Source organism: Pelophylax lessonae (assembly GCF_965119305.1).
Source record: "Pelophylax lessonae genome assembly, chromosome: 1".
Classification (NCBI taxonomy): domain Eukaryota; kingdom Metazoa; phylum Chordata; class Amphibia; order Anura; family Ranidae; genus Pelophylax; species Pelophylax lessonae.
The window spans coordinates 754,577,715-754,599,234 of NC_138768.1; the positions used below are offsets into that span (position 1 = coordinate 754,577,715).

Here is a 21,520-nt window from a genome sequence, read left to right on the forward strand (position 1 = left end):
ATATGTTCTCACTGAAAGCTTTCTGATTATGTAAACTGATCTGGTAATCCTCTTACATTTATACTTTTACAAACAGTGGCTTGTTTGGGTAAGAACGTATTGGAGTCACATGTAATAAGTCTTCAAAAAACCTTGTTTAACCATAATTTGTGTTTGAGAAATGTGATGGTACATGTTGTTCAGACACAGGACTGGCCATGAAGATAGATACCAACAAGCCCACTGAAATTAGACAGATGTTACTTGTGAGGAAACTATCTGAACACCATTTAGGGTGCACCAACACTGGCAGTTTTGCATTTTAACCCTGCCTGGATATGGTTCTCCCCCTTGGTCTGGTTCGTTTGTGTAGCGTGAGTGCTCTAAAAATTGCCCGGGAATGTGCCCAGGACTACTTGGAAGAGGTGGTCCCAGGCATGGTTCACTTGTGGTCCAGTATGGTTCACTTCACTGAGAGTGCAAACCATACCTCTCCATAAAGCACTAAGCACAGAAGCAAGGATCACTTGGGTTACGTTGGCAGAGGTGATAATGTATGCATGAGACCACTTCATTTAAAGCACAGTGTGAGTGCAGACCAGCGGGAAGGTGGGAAGGGGGGAAGTCAAACTCCAGTATAGTTCAGTCATGGTCAGTATAAGTGCCCCCCTAAATACATGTCAACTCTGTTAAATGCTGTTAAGGTTCAATGGAATGTAAAGCATGGGTTAGTTCTGTAATGATCTAGTAGAACAGTGTTGACCTGTCTCAATATTTACAAATTGTGTTAATTGTTTCTTGTTTTGTTTTCTCTTTCTGGTGACCTTAAGCCCCCGTTCACATGCAAGCGATCCGACTTCGGGTGGCGACCTCCGAGGTCGCGAGCGAGCAGCGCGCCACGACCTCGGAGCGGCCGCCACGGACTTCATAACATTGAAGTCTATGGCGGTCGCCTCCTGGTCGCCCCAAAGAAGCTCCGGACCCTTTTTCTAAGTCGGAGCGACTTGTGTCGCTCCTATTAGAACGGGTCCGCAGCTTCCCTATGGGAGGCGACCTACGGCGACCTGTGAGGCGACCAGGTCGCCTCACAGGTCGCCTTAGTGTGAACGGGGGCTTAGGCACTTGGGGCTAAATGAACCATTAAGTGCCGGTTCACAATGAAGCGGCACGACTTCAGGGGGCGACCTGTGAAGTCACGTACACCACTGTGCACCGCGACTTCGGCGCGACTTGCAGGGACTTCACATAATTGAAGTCTATGCAAGTCACTCCGAGGTCGCCCCAAAGTAGTACAGGACCCTTTTTCTAAGTCGGAGCAACTTGTGTCGCTCCTATTAGAACCGGTCCTGTACTACTCAATGGACCGCGACATAGCGCGACTTGTCAGGCTAACAAGTCGCCTGACAAGTCGCGGCAGTGTGAATGGGCTCTTAGGGGGTTCTTAAGAGTATGGTAGTCCCCAGTGTTGCCTTCTCTCTCTATGATTGATGGGTTTTCCTGATCAAGGAAGAACATGCTAATGTTCATGGTGTGGTATGGAAAAGTGTAGCAGTGTCTGGAGGAGACAGCAAATAAAAAGTTGCCTTGTAAACCTTGTTGGGGTTACTTCATCTTGGGGGTGTATGGCACCATTGACAGTGCTTTGTGATCCTCCCCAATGTAGTTAAGACAAGAAGAGCAGCCAAGGGAGAAAGTGCTCTGAAGACAACAAATTGGTACTCTGAAGTCATCCTAAAACTGATATCAAATGAAAACAAAAAAACTATCCTGGCAATGAGCCCCCCTGGCTCGCCCCCCCCCCCCCCTACTGTTTTTACTTCAAAGGGTAAAAGCTTGTTTCTTCTAGGGGGGAGCAAAGTATAAACTAGAAACTCAAGATTAAACAGGCATTGCTTCAAGTCATGTCAAAGTCATGTGACTTTCAGGTCATACAAGTGTGAAAAGGGCCTACAGTATTTTTCTTGGAGTTCAGCGTCTATTATAGCTAGTTGTCCCCACAGGAGACCTGGAGAAATGGTCGATTTGCTGTCCACAACTGAAGTGGCATATGTGAGGAACTGAAAAACTCATGTCCCAGCGATGTCCATGTACCTGGAGAGGCACTTGTGTTGGGGTAACAGGCCTTAGACTATAGGCGTGTGCAGGGGGTGTGCCAGGTGTGCCTGGGCACACCCTATTCACTATGTGCATTGCTGATTCCCTCTACTTTCTGGGTCCCCACCCCCCTTGTTGGCCCCCCAGCCCTGCAGTGCTATATACTATATTTAGGTATTGCTTGCATTAGTGGTCAACACTAATCTATGATCATCCACTAAGGACGGTTTCTTTACTAGTAAATAATTGTTATGTTTAGTTTGATTTAATTTATCACAGTTTATGTTTGTGTAAGAGCACAGCTCTATTTACCAAGGCAATATCTATATTTGCAAAGACAAAACAAAAACAAAAAAGCAAAAATAACAAAACAAAGGTGCACACAAAGTGTGTTGTGTTTACTAAGGAATATATGCAAATGAAAGGTTTTATGTTCGGAGTTCAGCTTTAAGGAAGTGCAGAGATCAATAGTGCATACACATGTTAATCACCATTAGAACAGTAATTAGATGAAGTCTGATTGGTTTCTATTGATTACTGCATATTGCGTGGGCTCTAATTTATTATCACTTGTACTCCAGGATTGCTTTTAAACCTTCTCCCCAATATGGGTGTGTATGACTACATCAACGTGTGAGAGTCTGGGGCAATTCTTTCATTTAGAGCAGAATATGTTTTACCAAGTTATTCGATTCAATCAGTCAAAAAGATTTTTTTGTGACTTGTTGCCTATATTTTTTTAGCTTTTGTCAGACTTTGTGACCCAGACATTGCATACATATGTGATTATATTTTCAGATCCTCTTTGCTGTCTGGACCATATTTCCCCAAACGTGTTAGCTTGCAGATCTGTCCTATTTGGCAGATATTTAGAACTGATGACTTTTTCTCATCCTTTTTTTTTATTATTTTCCAGTTTTGCAATACAAGCTGGACGCATATTGCTTCTTTCTGATATAATTATAAATAAGATTATTTTATTTATATATATTTTACAACTCTTCTTCTTGCATATTATAAAATAAAACAACACTGGGAGCCAATATACTGTATTAGATGTTCCCAAATAACTCTGAATTAGAGAATGTGGAAATGATTTACTTATGGTAAAGTCTGATACTGTTCCTGTTTTTATCAGGCAGATCAGCCAGTTCCTGGTGACTAGGAATATATGACAGATGATACTGTCATGTGACATATCTTGTGTCATGTGACATACCTGCCTGTCATTACTCACACGGCTAAACTTTACGTAGATATTAAAAGCAGTGTATGAGCAATGGAAACCACCTGTCAGTTTATGCAGTTTCTGGATCACAGGTATACATCTTAATGTAACTTTTATGATACGGGTTTATTTTTACTAATGCAAAATTAGTGGTGCCTGTTTTCTAGACTAAAACTTTGCAGCCAGTGTTACTTACAGCTATACACTATGGATACATTGTAGTACACAGCATTGTTCTCATCAATCGATCGATGCACACCTAGTTACTGATTGTATGACTCAGTTAGATAAACAGAAAATGATTGAATCAAACGAGAGTAAAATGGGTCAAAATCAAACCTTTATTACATTGCAGCTTACCAATTCTTAGACGTAGTGCCTGCATTCGTTTTCTTTTTTAGGCTTTTATTTTTACCTGGTGATCTGCAGTAAGTCTGTTGTTTTTCAACAGGACATGCTGTCCTGTAGATGTAGCAGTTAGAGGATTAAGGCAAACTATTTACCACTGACAGGGGTGCTTAGAAACATCAGCTTTTATTTATTTATTTCTGTAAAAACTTTACTGTATATGTTTGTTGTAACTGCTTACAAAGTGTGAGCTGGAATTTGGCTTTAACTTATTAGTATATCTAAATCTGCTAGTACATCTAACACTCCCTTCCCCCCAGACCATGCTACTGTTCAAAGGTGACACCTAAGAATTAGTAAGCTGCAATATATTACATTTTTTGTTTTGAGTTTAATACCATTTGAATCTGTAGGGCAGGGGAGTCAAACTCAATTTCATCACAGGCCGCATCAGCATTATGGTTTGAGGGCCAGTTGTATCTGTAAGACTAGATGTCCAGACACAGAGAAAGAGATGTATACCACTCAGGCAGTTGAAACTTCACAGCCGGTCTTGGGTGCAGGACCTCGGTTCGCCAGCGCAAACAGGATACAAGAGAAATGGCCGCACACCAAGCAATGGCTCGCGATGAAAGGCTTTATTAAATGAGGATGCAAGGTACAGCTAAATGGATGGTAGACGTGTTTGACACGACTCACAGTGTGCTTGTTCACTAGTAGTTACTAGTAGACTAGATGTCCAGAGCATCCCAACCCCCCCCCCCCCTCCACCTTACATCAGAAGTCAAGAATCCCCCACCCTCCCTTACATCACAGTGAACCCCCCCTTACCATGTGCTGCTGCTGGGAATAAACTGGGGGCAGAGCTGGGAAGCAGAGGGTGCAGGGTCTGGAGGAGGACCAGAGGAGAGCTGGAGTTAACTGCCAGTGTCTGCTGAATGCTCAGACCAGAGGAGTTGGAGACAAGTGGGTGTTGAGAGGGGCAGGATCTATAGGAGGAGTTCTGACCCCCCTCTCTGCTGCTGACTGCTGGGAGAAGGTGGGGTGGAGACAAGGGGCTGTCGCAGCTGCAGGAGAGGTGTGAGGGCCACACGAAATGTCCTGGAAGGTCGGATTCGGCCGGCGGGCCTTGTGTTCGACACATGTGCTGTAGGGTGTTTGTCAAAGAGAAAAGTTTTTTATTTATTTATTTCTACTGTATAAGGATCGAATTCTTCATAGTGAGACCAAAGGGCCTACTTCATAGGTTCATTTTTCTTGGCTGGTCATGTGTGTACAATAGAATATTCAACCAGTAATTGTATTGGCAGAATATCACTTAGCCTATGTTACACAATCTGTGTGTTATAGATGCATAGTTTATGTTATTTTGCATAGAGTTGCTTTCCTGTGAGTACAATGTATTCAACAGTATTAATGTACCTATATGCATCCTATGTACTAACATTTGTAATAATCTTAAAGTTTGCTGTGCTACAAGAGCTGCTTCCCTACGAATGGTCTCTTTATAAAAATTTTACCAAATTATCCCCTGAACCAGGAGTTACTTTGATTATGCAGAAACAGTTATGATACAAAGAGGCACATCACGCCAGGTCCCTAACGCAAACCTTTGTTAAGCCTTAATGCCAGGCCCTTACAGTAAATAATGGGTTTCCCGTGCTGCCACCTTCCCCAGCAGCACATACTCAACTTTCCTTTACTTTCTCAGCACTCTGTTACCTTTACTGAAAGTGAAGAAAATATCTGGTATGGCCTGGTATGGAGAGGTATGTGATTCACTCCCTGTACTGCTCTTTTGCTTGGTCATTGGCCCAGCACTGTCACATGGGGCAGGGGCGGGGGGGGAGCCTCAGCCCTGATTTCTGTGGGAGGGGGACTTTTGGGGGAGCAGGGTGTATGTATTGTTCTAGTTGGGAAAATTTGGAGGGTGGAGTGCTAAGAGTGGTGATTTAGAGGGAATCTGTATGGGGAGGGGGGGAAGGGGGAAGGAAGATTCATGTTAGGAGGGGGGACTAGGGGGAACTTGTGCTGAGAGAGGAGAAGATGTTTACTAGGAGGGAAAGCTTAAGGGGTAGAAGATGTGTGCTTGGAGGAGTGATTTTTTTTTTGGTCGGGGGGGGGGGGGGAATTAGGGGATGGGGGCAAAGATTTGTGCTCAGTGGGGGGATTTCAGGAGGGGTGGATTTGTACTGGGAGGGGGGGGGGGTCTATGCACAGGGGGTAAGCTTGCAGATTAGTGCTCAGTGTTTTTGTGGGGGGATTTTCGCTTGTTCATCTTGGGGGGGGGGGGGTTTCACCCTGGGCTCTAGATGACCTTTTCCCAGCACTGGCTATAATGCTCACACAAACCAGTCAATATACGCTTATTGGGATTTTTTTTTAACTAAAAATATGTAGCAGAATACATATTGGCCTAAATTTATGAAGAAATTTGATTTTTAAAAAATTTTTATTGGATATGTTTTATAGTAGAAAGTAAAAAATATTGTTTTTTCACTTTCAAAATTTTCGATGTTTTTTTCGTTTATAGCGCAAAAAAAAAAAAAACCCAGTGGTGATAAAATACTACGGAAAAAAAAACCTCTATTTGTGTAAAAAAAAAAAAATGATATAAATTTAATTTGGGTACAGTGTTGCATGACTGCGCATTCATCAGTTAAAGTAACTCAGTGCCAAAAAGCAAAAAATGGCCTGGTCATGAAGGGGGTAAATCTTCTGCAGGTCAAGTGGGTAACTACAACCCCAATTCCAAAAAGTTGTGACGCTGTGTAAAATCTACATAAAAACAGAGATTTGCAAATCACATAAACCCAAATTTTATTCACAAAAGAAAATAGAAAACCTATCAAATGTTTAAACTGAGAAAATGTAACATTTTAAGAAAAAAGGTAAATTTGCAAATCATTGCTCTTTGTTTTTATGTAAAGTTTGCACAGCATCCCAACTTTTTTTAAATTGGGGCTGTATTTAAATTAAATATTAATAATTCGAACATACTTGTTTTATCATGTAGGCCAGTAAGTATTTTCCTTGATAAATCAGTATAATGCTTTCTTAGCACTTCCATTTCTCTGTTGCCTTTACCTACAGTAAGCAGTAGGAGAGAATGACTGATTGCCTCTTCAAGAGCCTCCTAAGTTAAGTTTATTTAGTACTGACGGAAATTCTTTACTGTATGTAAGCAGAGTTGTGCAAAGATGTGCACCCAACTGCAGTGGCGTAGCGTGGGGGGTGCAGGGGGGTCGGGCGCACCGGGCGCAACATCTTGGGGGGCGCATCCACAGTGTCACTCTGTCTGTCTGACTCTGACATACACAGTTCACACACTGTCTGCAGCTGCCTCCATCTTTAGGCTCGGATAAGTCCAGTGCGGCCGCCCTATGGCTGAAAATGGCGGGTCGGGGCAGGGATGGACTGTGCCTCACCTGTCCATTAGTGTAGGGTGGGGTGGCGTTGCAAGCCTCGCCTATGCCGCCTCATGCTGGTCATTCTGCATTGAAAGGGGGCACGCTGGTCTCTCTGCATTGAAAGGGGGCACGCTGGTCATTCTGCATTGAAAGGGGGCACGATGATCTCTCTGCATTGAAGGGGGGCACGCTGGTCCCTGTGCATTGAAAGGGGGCACGCTGATCTCTCTGCATTGAAAGGGGGCACGCTGGTCACTCTGCATTGAAAGGGGGCACACTATACCTTGATTACTGAAGGCCCCTTACACACTTTTGTGACCTCAAAGTCGGGTTAGGGGGCGCAAATTACTTGCCTTGCCCCGGGTGCTGACAACCCACGCTACGCCACTGCCCAACTGGATCCTTTAAATAGGGCCACAGTATGATTCCAGCCTGCTTTCTGGTGCAATCCTTTTCTATAGGTGCAGACTGCAAAAATGCACAACTATTTTGTGGAAGAGTTTTTTTTATTGAAATATAAATCAGTTCATCAAAACAGATCTTTATGGGATAACTTTAACTGCTGCAGTGCAGTTGCCCTTTAACCACTTCTGGACCGGAAGGATTTGCCCCCTTAATGACCAGGCCATTTTTTGCGATTCGGCACTGCGTTACTTTAACGAACAATTGCGCAGTTGTGCGATGCTATACCTAAATAAAATTGATGTCCTTTTTTTTAACCACAAATAGAATTTCTTTTGGTGGTATTTGATCACCTGTGCAATTTTTATTTTTTGTGCTAATTTTTGTGACAATTCTGAAAAAAAAAAAAATATATTTTTCACATTCTGCTATATAACATTCCCCAAAAAAAATTTAAAAATCAAAATGTTTTAACATTTCAGGCCAATTTGTTTTCTGTTACATATTTTTGGTAAAAATAATCACAATAAGCGTATTTTGATTGGTTTGCGCAACAGTTATCGCGTCTACTAACAACGGGAAAAATTGATGTCATTTTTATTGTTTTTTTCTTTTTTTACTAATAATGGTGGCGATCTGCGATTTTTTTTGCGGGACTGCGACATTGCGGTGGACAGATCGGACCCCAAACTTACATTTTTGACACTTTTGGGGGGGACCAGTGACATTACTACAGTAATCAGTGCTAAAAATATGCACTGTTACTGTACTAATGACACTGGCATGGAAGGGGGTTAACACTGTGGGTGATCAAGGGGTTAAATGTGTACCTAGGGGCGTGTTTCTATCTGTATGGGGGTTGGGCTTTTGAAATTATCATAGAGACCTGTGATCCTACATAGAAGGATCACAGGGGCTCTGTGATCATTCCAGAGAGAAGAATGGTCAGCTGTGTTTACAACAGCTGACCGTCCTTCTCTCTCAGTGGGGAACGATCGTGGGTGTCAGACGGCAATCGTTGCCGCCGGCCCCATGCATCGGAGTCCCCGCTGCCGAGTGGGGGCGGGAGCGCGGCGGAGCGCACTCGCCCACTAGCTGCAGGCACGTGACCGACGTACAGTTACGTTGGTTCACGCAGGAGGGGCTGCCTGCCACAGTAAATCGGTCCTTAAGTGGTTAAATGTCCCCTTCACCTTATAAACTGTACCTATATACTTACTTTAAACCACTTCAGCCCCGGAAGGTTTACCCCCCCTTCATGACCAGGACATTTTTTGCGATACAACATTGCGTTACGTTACCTGACTATTGTGCAGTCATGAAACGATGTACCTGAATAAAATGTATGTCCTTTTTTCCCCACAAATAGAGCTTTCTTTTGGTGTTATTTGATCACTTGTGCAGCTTTTATTTTTTGCACTCTAAACAATAAAAGCAACAATTTTGAAAAAAAAAAAAAAAAAAGCAATATTTTTTACTTTCTGCTATAAAACATACCCAATAAATAAGATGTAAAAAATCTAATTTCTTCATCAGTTTAGGCCAATTTGTATTCTGCTACATATTTTTGGTAAAAAAATCCCAATAAGCGTATTTTGATTGGTTTGCGCAAAATTTATAACGTCTACAAACTAGTGGATAGTTTGTCTCCTCCTCCCTCCTCTGCCTAAATTTGGCAGGACTTCGTGTGGAGAGGGTAGAGGGGGGAGAAGGGCAGGTTATATCTCCAGGCATGCAGCCAGCGCCATGTTACCTGTCTCCCTGGCTGGCCAGCAGAGGCATAGAAGCCGGTAAGCCGCTGGGGAGGTTTGGAGAACTTTCGGACATGTCACGCTGGTGAAAGAGGATCCCAGGAGACAGTTTAGATGCCACAATCCGCTCTTCTAAAGTTGCTGTGTTCGCCGCTGAACACCTCAGGAAAGCAGGAGCGCCGAGCTAGGTGGCTTCTTGTTCGCTGGCCAGATGCGCCCCCTGTTGACAGCTGAAATGTCATTGGTTGTTAAGGACGCAGCAGCTCCGTTCCTTAACAACCAATAATTGCTGGCTTTCTTTTCTTTTTGTAGCACTATCACTGTAGGGATTGCTGTGTGAGGACTTCTTGGGCCTCCTCTGATTACCTGCAGACAGTCACTTTTGGACAGTTCACTCATCCTTCCTTACTCCGAATGGCTTGTTACCCAATAAACAGTCGAGGGGTTTTGGTTTTTGGTATTTATTGTGGAACTTGGATGGGAGAAAGGAATAATGGGCTACTCCAACTTGAACTATTTACAGTTGATAAGGAAAACTCTCACTTATCCTCGCCAGGTTACTTGTGGAAGCAGTCTCACTGCTTTAAACATACTGCCACTTGTATGGAAGAGGTTAGGTCTTCTTGCTCTCTCCAGCAGCAGACTTGATGCACTACATTATCTTCAGAACAATCTCTAGCATCCCCTTGACTGACACCCGTCCACTTACTCCTCTACCTGAAAGGATGGCCCTCTCAGGACAGACCCCGTGGCACAGATCTGTACTCACTGTATGCCAAATCAGATCCTTTCCAGTGTCTCCCTTCTAGTCATCTTCTCTAACTCTCAGGTCCTCAGGTCGACCACCTGAGGCTGCATGGCAACTTCTAAAGAGGAGGGGCATTTAAAGGACAACTTCACTAAATATGAACTTGTCCTTTACACTTTATTTAGAAGCGAGAAGGCAAACCACCAGGCCTATCCATGCAGCTGCTGTTACTGTAGATGCATTAATGTTTTAAAGTGCAGTGCTTTTGGCACACTTTAGGATCAATAAACCAAATACAGTTGTCAGTCCTAAAATGCTGAAGATGTCCAACATGAGAAGGTATCTGTGTACTCTGGAGTGTTTGTGTGTAATGTACTGATCATCTGATGTGCTGAGCCCTGTGCTGGGACAAGATCATCCAGTGCCAGGGCAAAGAGTGCCTGATTGCACCCCCCCCCTTCATTACGTGCAAGCTTATGAGAAGGCAGGGAAGAGAGAGCACAGCCTGCACCTCCTCCCAGCTCTTTCCACCTCTACTTGCCGCTTCCAAGCTGGGCTGACAGAAGTAGTGATGCCACTGTCACTACTCCTGTCAGCCTTATAGAAGGAGGAACTTGGGGCGTGCCTATCCCTACAATACACTGCGCCCAGGGCAGCCGTCCCTTCTGCTCACCATTGTCCTGGCCCTGACTGAACCATTTTCTATCTGGACTGTGTTCACTTAAAATGCCCAATCAGGTTTAGAAGAAATATGTGGCTGCACAAAGGCCACAGAAGATCTGCAGCATTGAGATACAAGAAAATATGAAAAAGGGTGAAAGCTGAATTTTCTGAAATAAAAATAAAAATATCACTGATATGCAGTGCTTAGAAAATGTTATGTCTTTTGGAAAAAGAAAATGTTATGTCTGTTATGTTAAGTTAGGGTTTACTTCTACTTGAACATAAAACAAGATTCTAGTACATTCTTGGTATATGCATATTTTGAGAATCATTTACCTTAAACTATGTTTTTGAATGATTTTCACACTTTTTACTTGTTCCATATTGTGATTGTTGTAGTTTGTTTACAGATTTGTAAATACTCCCTCTAGTGGTTATCTGTTTTAGAACTGTTGAGCTTAAAGTGTAACTCCACACTCCCTTCTGGGTAATCTATGTACATTGCAAGGATTATACCAACCTGTTGCAGATTCCTATCTTTTGTTGTTCTTTAGAAATCACTGTTTGTTTCTCTGTGCTGAGTGGGTCTAATGGGAATGGTTTCATAATTATCAATCAGCTGTGCAGCTGAAGAGCACTAATGAGGAAATCTGCTGGGCCTGCATCCCTTTAGACGTGTTCCTATTGAGAACATCTAACAAAAAATGACACTTTTGTTGCATGGGATGCCAGAAATCTGATTTGTATCTTAAGCAGACTTCTGGGAAAAATCTGTGAGCCAATCACACAAGCAGGAAATTATGTTTCTGGGGTGTGGTCAGTATACATTCTGTGTACAAAACACCTCCAGGTAGCCATATTGCATTGCCTTTTCAGAAAATTACAGCAGCGGCAGATTGAAAAGGAAAGGTCATTTTTAATAACGTTCAATTACAATATGATTTGTGTAGCGATTGTATACACTATATTATTTTTTCTTTATTTCCATTTTTTTTTCCCAACTCAAAGTGGAGTTACCCTTTAAAGTGGAAGCAGTCACTGTTCAGCCAACAATTTTCCTCCTGTCCCCTTCGACCTTTTACTTGCTTGCTGCACCAATCAGCGATAACTATATGACCACCCACCTGATATTGAGTAAATCCCCCTTCTGACACCAGCCCTGGCCTGTCGAGGCATGGACGCCTCTAGGCCTTTGAAGGTATGCTGTGGTATCTGGCACAAAGCCATCAGTAGCAGATTCTTTGAGTTATGTAGGTTGGCCTCCTTTGATTGGACTTGTCTTTCTAGCACATCCCACAGATGCTTGGTTGGATTAGGATCTGTAGAATTTGGAGGCCAAGTGAACACCTCAATCTCGTTGTTGTGTTCTTCAAACCATTCTAGAACATTTTTGCAGTGTGACAGGCTGCAATATCCTGCTGAAAAAGGCCACTGCCATCAGGAAATACTATTTTCAAGAAGGGGTATAGGGGTCAGCAACAATGTTTGGGGAGGTGGTACATGTCAAAGTAACATCCACATGAATGACAGGACTCAAACCAACGTTTCCCAGCAGAACATTGCCCAAAGCATCACACTGTCTTCGCCGGCTTGCCTTCTTCCCATACTGCATCCTGGTGCCATCTCTTCCCCAAGTACATGATGCAAACTCACCTTGCCATCCACATGATGTAAAAGATAGCATAATTCAGCCACCTTCTTCCATTGTTCCTGTGGTCCAGTTCTGATGCTCACCTGCCCATTGTAGATGCTTTTAACTGTGGATACGGGTCAGCATGGTCACCCTGACCGGTCTGCGGCTACACAGCCCCATACACGACAAACTGCAATGTCCTTTTTTTCTGCTTTCAAAACATCAACTTCAAGGACAACATGTTTACGTGCTGCCTAATATGTCCCATCAACTTTCAGATGCCATTGTAACTAGATGATCAATGTTATTCATTGAACCTCTCAGTGATCATAAAAGTATGTCTGGTCTGTGTATATGCAAGCTAATGCGCATTGTGAGTCGAGATCCTTTTTTTTTTTGTTTTTTATTTCAGGCTTTCCAGCCTGTAGGAGGGATCTGAGGTCTTATTGACTCCAGATCTCTCCATAAAGAGGACCTATCATGCACTATTCCTATTACAAGGGGTGTTGTAATAGGGAAAAAAAATGATCACCAAAAAAAAACGAAAATTATAGGGAAAGTGTAAAAATAAAAAAATAAAAATAAAATAAATTTAAAGTGCCCTCATCCCAGCGTGCTCGCACGCAGAAGTGAACGCATACGTACGTCATGCCCACATATGTAAACGGCATTCAATCCACACATGTGAGGTATCCCCGCGAACATTAGAGCGAGAGCAACAATTCTAGCCCAAGACCTCCTTTCTGGCCCATACAGTGTGAATGAGATGTTTGTGCGGCAGGGGGCCGTCTGTTACTTTATGAGGATGCAGCTGCTGGATGAACAAAGCTGCAGGTCCTAATTTTATAGGTGTGCAAGTTTGGGTGAGTGGCACCAAATGCATACTGTCAATGTTCGAGGGCCATATATCGGCATCCACATGCCTGTCAAATAAGGACCTGAAGCTGCTGCATCCCCATAGTGTAGTAAAGGCTGCCTGCACACAGCAATAGCCACATTAAAAGAAAAAATTCACACTGTGCAGGGCACAATACCTATGTGAATGAGCCTCTTTTACGCACAAAACATTTTATTAATTGAATCCATTTTTATCTTTTACATTTAGCAGAAATGGTATGTTATTTTATGTTTGTGTCTGCCAAGAATGATTTTAGTGTATTTTAGGTGGAAAGATTGTTTTGATATGTTCGGGGGGGGGGGGGGGGGGGGGACTGTCAAGTAGGCTGTACAGGGCCCGTGATTTCTAACAGCAGCCCTGCACACTGTATCATTAGAAGACCTACCTGGTACTGTCAAGTATGGGGGACCCTATGGCACTGCACTGCATTGCATGGTGTCAGTGGTGTCACATTGGTGTGCACAGAGCCTGCAGTAATCTGTGTATGATTTGAATGTATGCACATGCTGAAACTGCCTCCTGTAAAACAAAGTTGTGTGTTTTTGTGCGTTAGTGTTTTTGGTTTGTGGTGCTCAAATGCAGTGTAATTAAAACTTTAACTTTAATTCAGTCTGTACACAAATCTTATTTTTTCTCTAGCTAGCATGTACATTTTTTTGTACAAAACAACTGAGATTTGCAATGAAATTGTTATTAAAAACAGCAAATGTTATTGCAATGTTTTAGTGGTCTGTGCAAAATACAATGTAAATAAGTAATCAACAAAAGGAAAGTACTCTGCATTTACTGATAAAATTCAGGGGAAGAAGTGAGGATTCAGCAAACCTATTATCAAAATTCTATTTTTACCCAAAAAAAAACTCATTGACCTCAGCTGACTCACATCCATGAGTTCTTCTTACTTCCGCACAATGTGACAGTAAATTAGGATGAATAAATATTTCCTCTCTTCCGATAAACAAGTACAGGTAGCTATTAAAGAATCAGCGTTTCTGTGGGTTTAAAGGGAATATATATTTCCTAGCAGAAAATATTATCTTTAGTTTATTAATATATATCATTTAGTAAATGTGGACATGTATTATTCGATACACTTAATTTATTTGGAGAGTTATTGTATTTATTTAAAGTGTATCTGTGGTCAAAATGTAAAATCATATATTCATTTCCAAATCGTATTACAATTATTTCTAGCAATGTGCAGTTACTGATGTAATAAACCCATATTTGGAGTCATTTGAAAGGAATCTGTTGGGACAGCTGTTACACAGTACAGATGGTTCTGCCTTTCTGAGAAGAGGTGCTCATTGCATCTGATTGGATGCAGCAACTGTTCGGCACATGGCAAAGCTGACCATTGATGATGAGGTGGAAGCCTCGGGTGTGTTGGGGGGATCACTGATACCTTTCAATGTGACATATCTTCAAATCACCAAACTTGCCCTCGAGTTAAGGGAATGCATTTATATCCACCTAATTTGATATTCTACTAGCGCAAAAAAACCTCTATCACCATTAGAAACAGTCGTGTTCAAAAGTTAAAATGCATGCAAACCCTAAAACCGAATGTGTGTTACTTTTTTTTAATTTGCTCTGTTACATATACACAATATTACCAAAAGTAGTGAGACGCCTGCCTTTACACATACATGAACTTTAATGGCACCCCAGTCTTTGTCTGTAGGGTTCAATATTGAGTTGGCCCACCCTTTGCCGCTATAACAGCTTCAACTCTTCTGGGAAGGCTGTCCACAAGGTTTAGGAGTGTGTCTATGGGAATGTTTGACAATTCTTCTGGAAGCGCATTTGTGAGGACAGGCATTGATGTTGGATAGAAGGCCTGGCTCTTAGTCTGCACTCCAATTCATCCCAAAGGTGTTCTGTTGGGTTGTGGTCAGGACTCTGTGCAGGCCAGTCAAGTTCCTCCACCCCAAACTCGCTCATCCATGTCTTTATGGACCTTGCTTTGTACACTGGTGTACAGCCATGTTGGAACAGGAAGGACCGACCCCAAACTGTTCCTGCATAGCTGGGAGCATGAAATTGTCCAGAATGTCTTGGAATGTTGACGCCTTAAGAGTTCCCTTCTCTGGAACTAAGGGGCCAAGCCCAACCCCTTAAAATCGTCCCCACACCATAATCCCCCCTCCACCAAATGATTTGGTTCAGTGCACAAAGCAAGATCTATAAAGACATGGATCAGCAAGTTTGGGGTGGAGGAACTTGACTGGTCTGCACAGAGTCCTGAACTAAGGGGCCAAGCCCAACTCCTAAAAAACAACCCCACAACAAAATCCCCCTCCATCAAATGATTTGGACTATAGACTAATCCTGGGATGCCATTAAAGCTCATGTGCGGTGTCCCAATACTTTTGGTAAAATAGTATACCATTGAAATCTTTTAGTTTAATGTGCAAAAAAAAAAAAAAAAAAACTGTTGAACCTCCCCTAATCCCTTGTTAATAATAAGAAAAAGTAAAGGGAAGGTTTCCTGTAGCCCTGCCCTGAGGTGTCAAATCTGTTCCTCCATAGGTACAGCATGGTGAGTAAGTGTTGGCATCTTAGGTAGTTTGTTACTGGTAGGATCACATAAAAAATATATAAAAATCTGAAAAGAAAACAAATGCAGCCACCACATCAAGGACTGATGAAGCTATATTTGTTCTTGATTTTAGGCCATTTAACCGTACAGTGTAAACTCTACTCTTTGGCTGTCTCTTATATCGCATATAAGGTATAATAGCTATCTATTAAAAAGATAAATAATAAAACGGTAAATCCCCATTCACACTAGTGCGACTTGGTCGCCTGACAAGTCGCGGTGGGTCGCCTGCCATTGATTAGCACAGGACCCGTTCTAATAGGAACGACACAAGTCGCTCCGACTTAGAAAAAGGGTCCTCTACTACTTTGGGGCGACCTGGAGGTGACTTGCATTGACTTCAATGATATGAAGTCCGTGCATGTCGCGCCGAGGTCGCGGTGCACGCTGTGCACCGCGACTTCACAGGTCGCCCCGGCAAGTCGTGTCGCCCCTGTGTGAATGGGCTCTAAAAAGGACTATTTCCAAAATACGCTGACTACTCTAAACTAGACTGGTTGCTCTGTGTACTTACACCATCAGTGCTGCCCTACTAAAGAAAACTAATTATAATGGACTCAGTAGTGCACATCGTTATTCAGAAAGCTTATTAAAAAGGGCTCTAATTTTGTGCAAAGTGCAGTGACGTAAACTCATGTTTAATGGGTATAGAGAGCACTGTACCAATTCTGTAGGCACTGCTAGGGATGTTGACTTGCTACTAAAGTACCCAGGACAAGATTTCCCAAAGCCAACACAGGTTGTGGCCTAGGGTGGCAGGGCGCAGCGATAGTCACAGAGCAAAAGTGCTCCTGCTTTTCCAAATACACTTGCAGATGTGTTTCGTCCATTCCAGGTAAAAATCTCATTATATGCATTAGAGTAAATAATCTTTTATATGTATATACATTGCCTAATACTTCTAAGCAGCCATAACTTTATTTTTCAGGCATCCCAGATGAACAGGGAGTACAAAGGTCTGTCAGGTAGAGCTGCGTGGTGACAGCACCTCCTAAGCCAACATTAAACAAACACTAGAGTCCTCGGTGTCCTTGAGGTCTGCGTATTGAAACTCGGCCCACTTGACAGAATCAGTCTGAAAGCACAAGATCTCAGTCTCCTCTCCTGTTATCCACCAGCCAACAGGTATGAAAATTAAGTTATTTTACTAAAACCGAGAGCCATGGAATTCTAGCATTGCCTCCTTTTATTATCCCTGTTCCAGGTTCTTATAAGTTTTATAACATTTATCTGCTTGTCTCATACTCTCCTGTGCCGCGTAGCCTGAAAACTGGATCACCTATTAAGTCATTAATGCTTTAATCAGTATGTGACCAAGAGCCAAAGGACTGGTTAAACCTTTGGATCAGGCCTTGGTTGATTCCAGGTAATGTGAATAGGTTTCTGTTCATTTAAGCCTGGAATGTAGATGTGACCTTTGACAGATTCAGTGCAGAAACTGGGAGGTCCTGGCACTGTGTGTACAGCTTCTGGACTGTCATCATATAGGTGAAAAGACATTTCAACTTGTCATTCTAGGTGTAGGTCCAGAATTAAATGTGCATTACTTTAGCATCTATTCTTCACGTGATTTCGTTACTACCAGGCACACCTTTTCTTTATGGTCTAACAATAGCACAAAAGGTTAAGGTGACTAATCTCCTGCTAAATATATTCCGCATTCCTCTATGTATATATAATGAATATTAAAAAATGTAAAATATGTACTGTATATATATATAGCAATTTATTTTTGAAAGATGCTAGAAGTAAAAGAATACTTTAGTACTGAATTCTCCTTACCAAGCTGGAAAAAATGACCATTGTTTCCAAGGATTTTAGGAGTCAAGGGTCTAGCTAGTTATCACTTGCTCCTCAAAAGAGTCACTATATCTTTTTTCTTCGCTATTCCTCTAGGGTTCTGTTGTGGGTTTTTTTTTTTTTTGTTTTTTTTTTTAACATATTTGTAGCATAGAATGAGCTTTCACATTTTTTTTATATTTATATAGTTCATATGCTAGGGTTTCCTTGAAAAGAGAGCTTTGGCCCATTGATCTGCTGCCTACAATGACCACCAATTTAGAGTCACTTTTACATTGACCTCCAATGTAAAGGGTCAAATTTTACTGTCTGTGTTTTTTTTTCCCTGACCATTATTAATATATTTTTTTAATTTCTTCATTTTTATAAACCCTTTCTGTAATAATTTATTTAAAATGCTCTACAACCTACTGATCATGCTAATGAACTATGAACTGCAAGTGTAATAATTTTAGAGAAAACTGTTGTTGGGGTTAGTCCATGGTAAAAAAATAGAGAAAGAATGATTTAAGCTGGCCATACATTATATAATTTTCTTGTTCAATTTCCTTTAGATTTACCTTCAACTATGTAGGGAAAGAGTCTGGCTGATTACAAACAAATTGAAAGTGTTTAGGTTTGACCTCATATTATATGTTTTTTTGTAAATCAAAATTGTACAAGACACATGTATAATATATGGCCAGCCTTAGTCACATGCACTTTATTGAACTCATTTTAAATTGTATATTTTGATAGGTGACAAACAGACAAAAATCTTATCCTTAAGAGATGAACATTTTCCTTAAAGAGGTTGTAAACCTCCAAATTAAAAAAAATACTTACCTAAGAACGAAGCCCCGAAGTGCCGACCGCTCACCTCTCTCATGGGAGACATGTTGTGTCGCCCTTCTTCCGGGTTTGCGGCATCCGGCCATCTGATTGGCTGGAGCCGCAATGACGTCACTCCCGCGTATGCACGCAGGAGCCGACGGTAACGGCACGGGGCTCTGAAGGAACGGCACATGTTTAGGAGATATTTACAGTACCTATAGGTAAGCCTTAATATAGGCTTACCTATAGGTACAAGTTGCAGAGGAGGGTTTACTTCCTCTTTAACTGGGGTAGCTTGGGAGATAATTGATTGATAATATTCATTAAGAATATTAGGTACAAAACACATTACCACGTAATGGAAAGGTATGTCATAACATAATCTTAAAGGCTACGCAGAGCCTACAAGAAACAACTGATAATTATGTTATACCAAAAGTAGACATGGGTTCACAGTAGCTAGACGTGGTAATAGAAACATAGAACAAACAATTACTCAGTTCACAAACAACCACACATCAATTGTATTTATATTTAATAATTTAATATTTAACTGATATTTAATATACTTATTATTGCTAATAAAGTTTGTCCTTAATGATCTTCTATTATATGGTGTTTCTGCCAATTTAAAATAAGGTGTTTTTGCTTGGATGTAAGACTACAATTATATTTCTGAGGGTAGCTTTAGATATTTCGTCTTTCTTGGTACCTTTTAATAATAGGATAATCATTTCACAAAGCGTGGGCAATCATAATGTGTAATACATTTTCTGGGCGTGGTCACAATAAATAGATCATGTATTAGAGAATAGTATGATTTTTGAGGTTTTGGAATTCATACATATCTCCCTCTACTACTAGGAAATGTCTTTACATTGTATGAGGTGTCCATGTCCCTGTGTTGTACATTCAATATCCATAAACTCCTATGTTTTTTGCACCATAAGGCTTGGGATGTTTTTGGATAAGCTGATGTTTTTGGTATTATTTTTACATTGGACTTACTTACTTTTTTTGCAAATTGTAGACATGCCAAAGTCTGAAGTTTTCTTTACTAAATCATTTAGATATTTAAAAATATGTTTTTTTTTTGTCTAAAGATGTAAATAATCAATTGGAGCAAATTATATGAGCATCACAGGAGAAAACCACAAAAACATTTCAAACCACGGATCTACTTTTTGATTGACTTTTGCGGTCAAATATTTCAATTACACCTGGACTATTCAGGGTCTAGTTGTCTTACAATCATGTGTTAATAATAGCCAGATTTAGGCATTGAATCTTATTTCATCATCTCATCATTGTTTTGTGCTTTCTTTTGTCAAATATGTTCTTTGTTAAAGTCATTCATCCAGTAAACTCTTCTTTTTCTTAGTTATGGATGTACATGAACTTCACATCCGATAGGACATATAGTATATCTCCCTTGTAAGTTGGGGGAGTTTAAATCATGTTACAATTATCAGCATCAAGGAGCTAAAATAACTTTTATTGGCTCATTGTCGGCCTGTGCTTCATTATGTTTATTTAATTTGTTTCATTTTTTTCAGTAGAGACATTAAGAAATATGTTCCTTAAAAAAAATAATAGGCAGAAGAATAATTGGTTGTTACTAATATAAATTTACATGCCTGATAACATAGTAATGAATTTCGTAACAGAAGGTCTACAGGCTCTCACACTGTATCTGCCACCTCCAAGACTCTGTTCCTGCATATTATTTTTCTCCTTCATACAATGTTTGCACTGAGGGTGGAACACTGGGGTTGTTTAGTGTCTGGTGAAACATTTACTAGAAGCAATCGACCATGAGTTTGAAGGGCATTCCATTGCCAGACTTGTTCTAAGTAACCTGGTGAGGGAAATAATCATTACTGGAAATACACACTTCCAACTGTATGAAGACAAGAAAAACACACACGTATCGTGCACAAAGGCAATTGTGTTTAAATATGTATCTTCTGGATATATATCTATTTTAAGCGGTGCAGTCAAAGGTACATCCTGATTAAAAATCAAACTTTACCAACCAACTCAGGGGACAAAGCCTACCTAATGTTTGGTTCTAATTTTCCTTCAGGCTTTAATCTATTTCACATGACTGCTCTGCTAGCTAAATACTTAGACAGTCATGGTAATAGATGCCTTTTATAGCTCAACTTGTTCTAGCTCCGGGATCTAAATCATGATCTCGTCATATGGGATCTAAATCATGATCTCGTCATATGGGATCTAAATCATGATCTCGTCATATGGTAATAGCCACACCTGGACACTGTTCCCGAACCTTCCTTCTTCTAAATAGAAGATAAAAAGATTGAGACCCACTTGCAGGGAGATTTTCCAACTTTACAAAGTTCTTCTAAGTTGTTGTGATGCGAAACTGCCCGATAATCACAAGTGATACTTGAAAAAGGAGGCATCCTTTAATAGCCAGTCTTATAGTTATCAACTTACCCTTTTTTCTGGTTGACTGAGACTGTAAAGTGCAAGCTATTTTGTTTTCAGTTTCTAAGCACCACCGTTTCAAGGACCCTATGCAGCCACCCCTTCTCTAGCCACTTGCCAACCGCCTAATGTACATGTAATGTGGCAGGTCTGCTCTATTGTGCAAAATCACGTACATGAACGTCATTTTGTGCAAAAGCCACTAGGGGGCGTGCGCACGCGGCCGGAGGTGTGATCGCTCGCCAATCAGGAGGAGCCAATCAGCGGGTCCAGTTGACCCAATGTTCGCTGTCCACCGAGAGAGGCAGAACGGCGGTCTGCCTATGTAAACAAGGCAGATTGCCTTTCTGGCAGTGGAGAAGATAGAGATCTTGTGTTCCTGCTAAGCAGGAACAAGAATCTCTGTCTTCCCCAAATCAGAGCAACCCCCACACAGTTAGCAAGCACCCCCTAGGCACACATTTAACCCTTTTATCGCCCCTGATGTTAACCCCTTCCCTGCCAGTGTCATTAGTACAGGAATAGTGCATATTTATAGCACTGATTACTGTTATAATGTCCCTGGTCCCCAAAACAAATGTCAAAAGTGTCTGATTTGTCCGCCACAATGTCGCAGTCCCGCTAAAAATCGCTGATTGCCGCCATTACTAGTAAAAAAAAAGGCCATAAAAATATCCCATAGTTTGTAGACACGATA

General features: G+C 41.4%; 1 protein-coding gene and 1 long non-coding RNA gene across 3 annotated transcripts in view; one reads left to right on the forward strand and one right to left on the reverse strand.

Moving 5' to 3' along the window:
* The window catches only part of RBM47 (RNA binding motif protein 47), a 173,199-nt gene that overhangs the window by 54,596 nt on the left and 97,083 nt on the right, over positions 1–21,520 (forward strand). The window contains exons 1-2 of one of the 2 annotated variants that reach the window (XM_082256128.1): positions 3,346–3,393; positions 16,685–16,881. The gene's annotated coding sequence lies outside the window, so the exon portion shown is untranslated. Of the gene's footprint in view, positions 1–3,345; positions 3,394–16,684; positions 16,882–21,520 lie in introns of those variants that run through there. The other variant, XM_082256127.1, reaches the window with a different exon arrangement.
* Positions 19,975–21,520, reverse strand: part of LOC309554452 — a 51,446-nt gene continuing 49,900 nt past the window's right edge. Inside the window, exon 3 of the long non-coding RNA XR_014225235.1 lies at positions 19,975–20,227. This is a non-coding gene — a long non-coding RNA (uncharacterized lncRNA). The remainder of the gene's footprint in view (positions 20,228–21,520) is intronic.